This window comes from Macrobrachium rosenbergii, chromosome 53 (genome assembly GCF_040412425.1).
Source record: "Macrobrachium rosenbergii isolate ZJJX-2024 chromosome 53, ASM4041242v1, whole genome shotgun sequence".
Lineage (NCBI taxonomy): Eukaryota > Metazoa > Arthropoda > Malacostraca > Decapoda > Palaemonidae > Macrobrachium > Macrobrachium rosenbergii.
The window spans coordinates 39590098-39599451 of record NC_089793.1 but is presented as its reverse complement, the minus strand read 5'-3'; positions in this window follow the sequence as shown (position 1 = coordinate 39599451).

Sequence of the window (9354 nt, the reverse complement as noted above, 5' to 3'; positions counted from 1 at the left end):
GGAGGGAGGGGAGGAGGAGGGAGGGCAGCCAAATATGCCTACCTCACTCCTCTTCCTCCTCCACCTTCTCTACTCCACGGCGTCTTCTTCCTCCTCACCTCCAATAGGTGGAGGTGATTTAATACAAAGTCCTCCCTCCTCCTCCTCCTTCCCTCCTCCGCCGCCTCCTCCTCCTCCTCCTCCTTCCTCCGCCTCCACCTCCACCTCCTCCTCCTCCTCCTCCTTTCCTCCACCAACTTTTGGCTTCCTTCCGAAAATTAATAAAAGGCGCCCATGAAAAAAAAGAAAAAAAAAAGCGCGGAGCTACGACTTCAAAGGGAGGCAATTCGCGGAACTTGCCTCTTAAGAAAGTTACACAACGAACCGAAAGAAGAAGAAGAAGAAGAAGAAGAAGAAGAAGAAGAAGAAGAAGAAGAAGAAGAAGAAGAAGAAGAAGAAGAAGGAAGGAGGAACACAACCGAACAGTACGGTAATAAGACGGAAGGACAAACCGAATCCTGTGAACCCCTACCCATTCCATCCTACCTACACCAAACCTAGGCCAACCAACCCCTTCCTTCTAAAACCACCCAAACTGATCCATGCCTTCTATGACTTCCCCCCTTAACCATCCCATACCTCCTAAAACATCCAACCATCCCCTTCCTTCTTCGAAAAGCTCCCCCTCCCCCCTCGCAAAAGACTCTCATTCTCTCTCCAAGACATCGAGCACCCTCCACCTCCCCCACCGACCCAGGCTCCTCACCGTCTTCGAAGACGCTGCTCGCAGTGTGTGTGTGTGTGTGTGTGTGTGTGTGTGTGTGTGTGTGTTCATAACGGTTATAATTCAAGCATCTCATTATACGAATCGCGACTCTAATGAATTAGGTAGCGGTTGGTTATTCCTCTCGTTTTGGACCACCCTCTGTGTATCTGTGCGCGTGCGCGCACGCCTTCCTGCTGCTGCTTCTCAAATCCAACCCCTCGCCCCCTCACCCACACCCCCTTTTCTTCGTATTTCGCACGGATTCAAATTCCTAAAGAACTTAATAAAAAAAAAGCCAGACAAGAAAACTAAAAAAAAAAAACTCAAAAAAAAAAAAAAAAACTGAATCGAAGACGAAGAAAAAATTAGATCAGCCAAGACGCCCGAGAGTGGAAAAAAGGAAAAAAGTATATCCAAGACGCCAGTGCGAAAGGCAAAGTCAAGAAACAGTATATTTGCTCGGCATCTTTCGCGAGAAATTTTTTTTCTTTTTCTAGTTTTCCTGCGAAATGACATTGTATGCTTTGTTTGTTTGTGTGTGTGTGTGTGTGTGTGTGTGTGTGTGTGTGTGTGTGTGTGTGTGTGTTACTTCAAAGCAGCACCGAACGTTGGAAACCCGAAATGTGGGTCAAGGCAGGCTTGGCTAGGTGAATTATTCCTGGCGACACTAGCCAAAACAAAGAGGTTATTTTGATGTTAGTTATGGCATCTGCAAAGCCATATGTTGCTGTGTGTACACACATTATATATGTATGTATATTATATATATATATATATATATATATATATATATATATATATATATATATATATATATATATATATATATATATATATATATATATATATATATATATATATTTATATATATATATATATATATATATATATATATATATATATATATATATATATATATATATATATATATTATAAATATATGTGAACATATGTGTAGATAAGGTTTAAATGTTAAAAATGAATGAAAGAAGAGGGGCTGAACCTACTGAGATGAACAGTTTCCATAACAGTAAATTGGCGTAAGAATTGAAAGTGAAAAATGTAAAAAAAAAACAAGTGGTAAAAATGACTGGCCTAGTTGAAAGCGTAGATCACAATGCTTTAAGATGGTTTGGTCCTATGGGAAGAATGGAAAACAGAATTGTGTATGCTGTGAAAGAGGTACTGGAGAGGAAAGACCTAAATATCCTAGAGAGCTCGCGCAAGGTGGAGGCGAATGACATGCTGAGTGAGAGTGGTTCGACACGTTACTGATGAGACCTCAATGTCGCGGCTGACGCTGCGGAAGTTTACTGAAAAATGTTTCATCCTCGATTCAGCATCAGAGAAGCCTGACTTATCTCTTCAGGAGCTACAGCTCTTTTTGGGAAAATATTTTTCTCCTCTTGATATTTTTTATTTAAGGTAGTTAATATTTTTATTCAGTGTGATGAAGATGGTGTTTTTATTGTTTTTCGACATTTATTCACTTTCTTATTTAACACTGTTTATATACATATACATATATAATATAAACTGTGTTAAATAAGAAAGAGAATAAATGACGAAAAACAATAAAAACTCCATCTTCATCACACTGAATAAAAACATTTGCCTATCTCAAACAAAAAAATACCAAGAGGAGAAAAATATTTTCCCAAAAAGACCATTTATATTGATAAAACTTGAAGGGCCGTTTGAAAAGTCCCTCGAATTTGCTTGTCCCATAATGACCTGTCATGCCAGCGGTGAGGGCAATTACTTCAATCATCGATATGAATACTCTGTTGACACAAATGATTGGTCTTCAATTTTTACAGATCTATAATTTCTACACGACCTCTGGGAGGCTGGATTGTGCGGCGGTCCTACGGACACACAGACACGCACATTATATATATAATATACACATTTTTCACACAAAAACGTTTTAAAATATGTATATACTGTATGTATACATTTTTGTAATATGTATGTATGTATTTGTGTGTGTATGTATGTATACATGTATGTATGTATGATAGATATATATATATATATATATATATATATATATATATATATATATATATATATATATATATATATATATATATATAATAAAAAGAACAACTGCTATCTGCAACATTCATACTTCATCTGCAGAATCGAGTATGAACAAACTGAAACAGAAACCTTCCATATACCGGAACAAAGGTTCATCATCAGGTAATATATATATATATATATATATATATATATATATATATATATATATATATATATATATATATATATATATATATATATATATATATATATAAACAGGTAAACAAGTACAGGCACGTACGTGACGTGTACACGACCCATCGGAGAGCACCTGACGAGATGAAATACATCACCTAGCTGGTAAAGAGGTGAGCGCATGCTCCATTTCATGTGAAAAAGGGGGAAGGGGAGGGGGAAGGGGGGAGAGAAGGGCAGAAGGGAGAGGAGGGTTGATTGTGTCTCAGCCGGGTAATTAATTTCAGAGGTACATGGGCGTATGATTCTCATTTTAATTACTTGGTATTAGGCTACGGACACAGTCATATTATGGATTATCAATTTAACGAGAGTGAAAAAAATGTAGTCGGCGTTAATTACACTCCGATGAGCTATTTTCTTTTAAAATGGAATTAATATACCTGTTGGAAAAAAAACGGCCCGTGAATAAAAAAGAAATTGGAGAAGATATAAAACTACATTTTGAACATTTTAATCCGAAATGGTTCAGCTAACGATACGTAATGAGTCGATACTTGACAAGGGAGGTTTCACCGAGTTAGCGAATGTGTTCACAAGCGTTGCAGGGAGGATGATAGATTGGGGGGGGGAGCAGATTGCAGGTAAATATACTGTATAAATTTATAAACATAAGGAGCTCATAAAAACGCCAAAATGTGGAAATAAGGACTATGGACCTTCTGGTATAAATACCGCTTTTCTGTAACTTTTTCTCATTCACTATTTGCCTGAGGAGAGAGACAGTTTGGTCTCTGAAATATAGCTTTATTTTTCCACATTTTGGCATTTTATGGGCTCCTTTATATTTGAAAAATTCTGTCTTAACAGAAAAATATTTCATAGTCATATATATATATATATATATATATATATATATATATATATATATATATATATATATATATATATATAGAGAGAGAGAGAGAGAGAGAGAGAGAGAGAGAGAGAGAGAGAGAGAGAGAGAGAGAGAGAGAGAGAGAAAATTTCCTTGACCTTTTTCATACATGTTTTTATAAAATAGAAGTGATTATGATTATTAAAGAGATTTTTTTCTTTTATCAGAACAATGAAGGTTTTTACCGATGCCCATCACGGAAGAGGAACTACACAGACGGCACAAGCCCACTCCTCTAACACCCCTCCCAACCCCGCCCCTTAAAAAGATCTCTCTCTCTCTCTCTCTCTCTCTCTCTCTCTCTCTCTCTCTCGTGCGTCAGATATGAAAGACGTCTTCGAGGGAGCCGCTATTTCAGGGTCAAAAACATCGATCAGCGGTCGCCGCTATTTTTCCCCGTCGCTTTTTCAGTCATTTGCGTCATTTTTGCCCGCGTCATCGGGTGCCCTTTTTGCGTAGCCAACGCCATTTTTGTGTCATTTGCGCCTTTTCACATTTTTGCGTTATTATGGGATCTGCTGTTATTCACGAATTATGTCACTACGACAACCAGAGGGGGCCCTTTCTCTTCCTCTGTTCTATATTTGGAAAGGCTTTTTTGTTGGCGACGGGAATTTTAGTTCCTGTAGATTTTTCTCCCCCTGGTCAATTATATTCACTTCTTATACAAGAACAGAAATGTACAATAACTCCCTAAGTTTTTAATTTTTTCCTTTTTATAGATGGAGGGAGAAAATGGCAAATATACTGTACACTTTAAATCATGCATAACAGATTAAATACATTTTGGGTTTTCCCGATTCAGCTCTGGTAGTAAAGAAATATAATGTGCGTATTGAGTGTGCGTACGCATATGCACATTTACTGTACAAATGTACTTGAAGTAGTAATTACTAACTGTTATTATTTTTTTACAAAAATATACACACAAAATTTTCTGAATTATTAATTACCAACTTATGATTTTCTTTTAAGTGGTAATAACTACTTGAAACTATGAAGGTAATGTACTGGGCGTGAGAGAGAGAGAGAGAGAGAGAGAGAGAGAGAGAGAGAGAGAGAGAGAGAGAGAGAGAGATTTCACAGTTCCCACAAAAATTCAAATCTTCAATTCAATTTCAATCATGATTAACCTCGAAGAGACACATGTAGGGGAGGCAGAGGGCGACATTAACAGGGAAGTGTGTTTAGCAATACGGGCCAAAGGAGGGAGGGGGAAGGGAAGATGAGGTGGGGTTTGTGGTGGGTGTGGGGGGGATGGGGAGAAGGGTTTGGACACAGAATCATATTAGCGACAAGAATGACAGGACGCGTCAAAGATACGCATGGTACCAGTTCGGTAGAAGTTCGAAGAGGGAGTGTTCACGTGAAGGATGAAGATGCGTCTGTGTGACTTCTTAGTGCCCTTTATAAATAGTATACGAAGTAAGGAGAAAAGAAAGGGGGGGGGCGTCCTGAGAAGCTTCTGATAAGGGTTGGGGGAGGGGGCAGGGATTGAAGTCACGTGGACGAGTAGAAAATGACTGACGTATGAATGAAAGCCCAATGAGGAGTGGGATGATCGATGATCAATTGCAATCAATTTCCTTTTAAATCCGTAGAATTCGCACACGTGGTCAAAATGAGCCTGGGCGAACGAGTGCGATGCTCAGTGAACGAGAGAGAGAGAAGCAGTACAAGTATCACACTGGTAAGTCGAAATGGTATTTCCCGTTTTCTATACGACCCCAGTTTTCTTCAAAACAGAAATTGCTGAGCATTAATTTAAAGGAAATGCCAACTTGATCAGAAGTAGATTGCTTACTGATCTCTCTCTCTCTCTCTCTCTCTCTCTCTCTCTCTCAGTTGTTTGTATTTAAACTGGAGTGATTTTTCGACGTACCACTAAACATCATAATAAAACCCTTCCCCAACTCTCTCTCTCTCTCTCTCTCTCTCTCTAACACACACACTCACATGCTAAACTGATTTTATTTTTAATCTACCACCGAATAACATGTGAATTTTCAATACACCTCAGACTAACAAACAACCAGCTAATTACAAAGAGAAGAAAGAATTCCTTTCTATCTGTTACACCCACGACAGCATTATGCAATAAAAAAAGACTAAGTCAACAGGATATTTATATATAGATATATAGATATGTAAAATAGTGCTTTTGCAGACTCATGACTAACTGATTAAACCGGTGACTCATAAAGGACCCGCAGTGTTACACTATTGACTCACAACTCTCTCTCTCTCTCTCTCTCTCTCTCTCTCTCTCTCTCTCTCTCTCTCAAATTACTAATAAGAAAAGCTCTGTCATATTCATCGATGAGTAATATAAGGGAACTGAAATGAAACAATTTCTGGCGCTCTCTCTCTCTCTCTCTCTCTCTCTCTCTCTCTCTCTCTCTCTCTCTCTCTCTCTCTCTCTCTCTCTCGTTAGTAACAGCTGAAGATTAGTAACAGCTGACGATTATTTATTACCTGTATTGAAGAATAACACCAAGGAATAAAATGAATAGTTTCTTCTCTCTCTCTCTCTCTCTCACACACTCTCTCACACTCTCACACACACACATGAAATATACACAGGGAAATTTATTTATCGGATTTAATGATAAGAAATTAGTAAGGGTAAGAAAAATAGCTTTATCTATCTAATGTCTACACACACACACACACACACACACACACACACACACACACACACACACCAATCGCACGCGCAAAATCGCTTTGCTGACGCGGCAGCAGCAGCCACAGAAGCAGTCGGCGAAATCAAAGGGAAAAAAAAAAATAAAACGCGTCTGAAACTGGTATTTCCACTTAGTCTAATGTATTCGCGATTCTGGGAAAAGTTCGTATTTCGTCAATGTTGACATTTAATGAGAGTGATTCACTTTACTATTGTTTACCCATAACGTTCGAGGACTTAAAAGATTCATCGGCGTGACGTCATCCCCAAGATCAGAAGGAACGCGCGAAGAGATGACTGACTGATTGATTGATATGATATTAAAAACTTGGCGTCACAAGCAGAAGATCAGGAGGAGCGTAGGAATAATTTCAATGAACACAGACTGTACTGAAAAAGATTAAATATGTGTGTGTGTGTGTGTGTGTGTGTGTGTGTAAAAAAATATATATATATATATATATATATATATATATATATATATATATATATATATATATATATATATATATATAGTGTGTATATAGTGTGTGTTTAATATATATACAAATCCATGGAACGCGTTCCTATTCATAAGTATTTGCACACTATAGATTATCACTTATAACATCATTTACATTTTTTGTATTAATATTGTCACTTGAGTATATCTTCAGCAAGTATACAAACGGGAATACTTCAGTAACCCAAGATTAAAGGAGTTTGTGGAGTCGAGAGTCATCGAAAATAGGGAACAACTTCATGCAAAATCCAGAGGTCCACAACAGGCCTCCTTATCTCTTTCAAATATTGCTGCTCTTGCGAGCCGACTCAGGGCAAATGTCTTTGCTGGTATAAGGCCAACTTAACCTAAACCAACTAGCAACAAATTTCCCAAAGTAATGTACTGGAAACATTGTTATAGTACTGATCAAGTTTAAAAAAAAAGCAAAATAAAAACTATATATATAAAAAAATAAGCTAACCGATAGTTCAAAACCCATAATGGCCAGGATGAAAAAAATAAATAATAAAAGTTTCTCTTAAACCACCATGAAAAAATCATCCCAAAAATTTTTCCTCCCATAAATGATGAATCAGGGCCATTTCCCCAAAAATTGACACCAGGATTTGACCCTGTGCCAAAGGTCTTAGAGAGAGAGAGAGAGAGAGAGAGAGAGAGAGAGAGAGAGAGAGAGAGAGAGAGAGAGAGAGCTTTATTTTTATTACCTGTGATATCCCGGGGAGGGATAGGGGGGTCAAACAATAGGATTTTGTTAGGAGTGGGCTATCCTTTGTTAGGGCACTAGGGGGTGGAATTGGGTAATGTTAGGGGTTAAAGAAGGTTGTTTGGCTTCTACTAATATATTCTTCTGTTAGAAGTAGTACAATCACAAACAGTACGAATGATCACACGAAACGCGAGATTTAAATCTCAACTTCAAGGAAAGAAAGGAAAATCGCTCTTTTAGTGTACTCGAGCTTAATGTATTGCCTTCTCCCATATTTAATCTAATATTTTTTTTATTGTTATATATGTCCGAAATATCAGGTATTTTACATTCCCGTTTTACAAAAGAGAGCAGCTGAGGAAATTCTCTCTCTCTCTCTCTCTCTCTCTCTCTCTCTCTCTCTCTCTCTCTCTTAAAAAAAAATTAATTTTTCTCGAAAAACATTACCCTAGAGTAAAACAATATTGCGTATGTTTCCTCTCTCTACCTTAAAGGTAAAAGCGTCAGAACCCAACCCCCCAAAAAAAAAATCCACCACAGCAGTGCCTACCCACCCCGTAAAATCCACACTCCACTCTCAAGCCACGTGTACGCGAAGAATACTCCTTCGCCATTACGGGAGAAAAAACAAGGCTCCTCAGATGGTCTTCAATTCTTTCCTCCTCCCTTCTCCTCACCTTTAAAAGATCCTTGGCCGCAAGCCAAACTTTCCCTTTTCCATACATTAAAGAGAGTTCTTGGTGGGGGGGGGAGCTCTTTACTTTCGCTTTTCTCCAAGAGAAAGAGGGAGAGAAAGCAACAGTTGCTTCACAAAAACCAAAATCTGTTGCGCTCTCATTAATCACTCGGATCACCTCTTCTATATAGAAGGAGGAGGGAGAGCGAAGGGAAGAGATACGAGGAGGAGAAGAAATCAGAAGACCCTTCTCCTCCCCCACCCCCCAACCTCCCACTGATTCATAGACCTAATGGGGAGACAAAAAAAAAAAAAAAAAAGCCGTAGGTATAAATATATTCAAAGAGTGAATCACACTTCATATGATTCACGCCAGAATCTTCGTCGCAGAAGCTGAGTCAGAAGAATTGCCGAATAGACATTCGCGAGTCACTGGAATGGAAAAGTAGAAAGGGGGGAAAAATGTCTCTTTGAATGAAGCTTTTGGGGAAAATGATGCCCATTTTCGGATTCGTCTTATCTCCCTTCGAAAGGGATGCTGAGACAAAGGGAAGGTTGGAAAGGGTGTTAATTTTAAAGGTGCCTTTTTCAGTATAGTTATCTTTCACCTGCTTATCAAATTTTTAACCTTTTCTTATTTTTTTATTTATTAATCTATTTATTTTTATTATCTATTCACTCTGACTAAGTTCTTAAGGTAAATTATCATTATAAAAAGGCGAAACCGTGAAAAAATAGGTCAACAATGACCCTACCATATGAAAAGCATTCTGTTCCCGTCTATGTATAATTTGATCCTTTTGTAACATACGGCTTACAGGCAATGGACTGACCTATCCAAAAATATCAAACAAAATACAAAGCTACATAATTTAG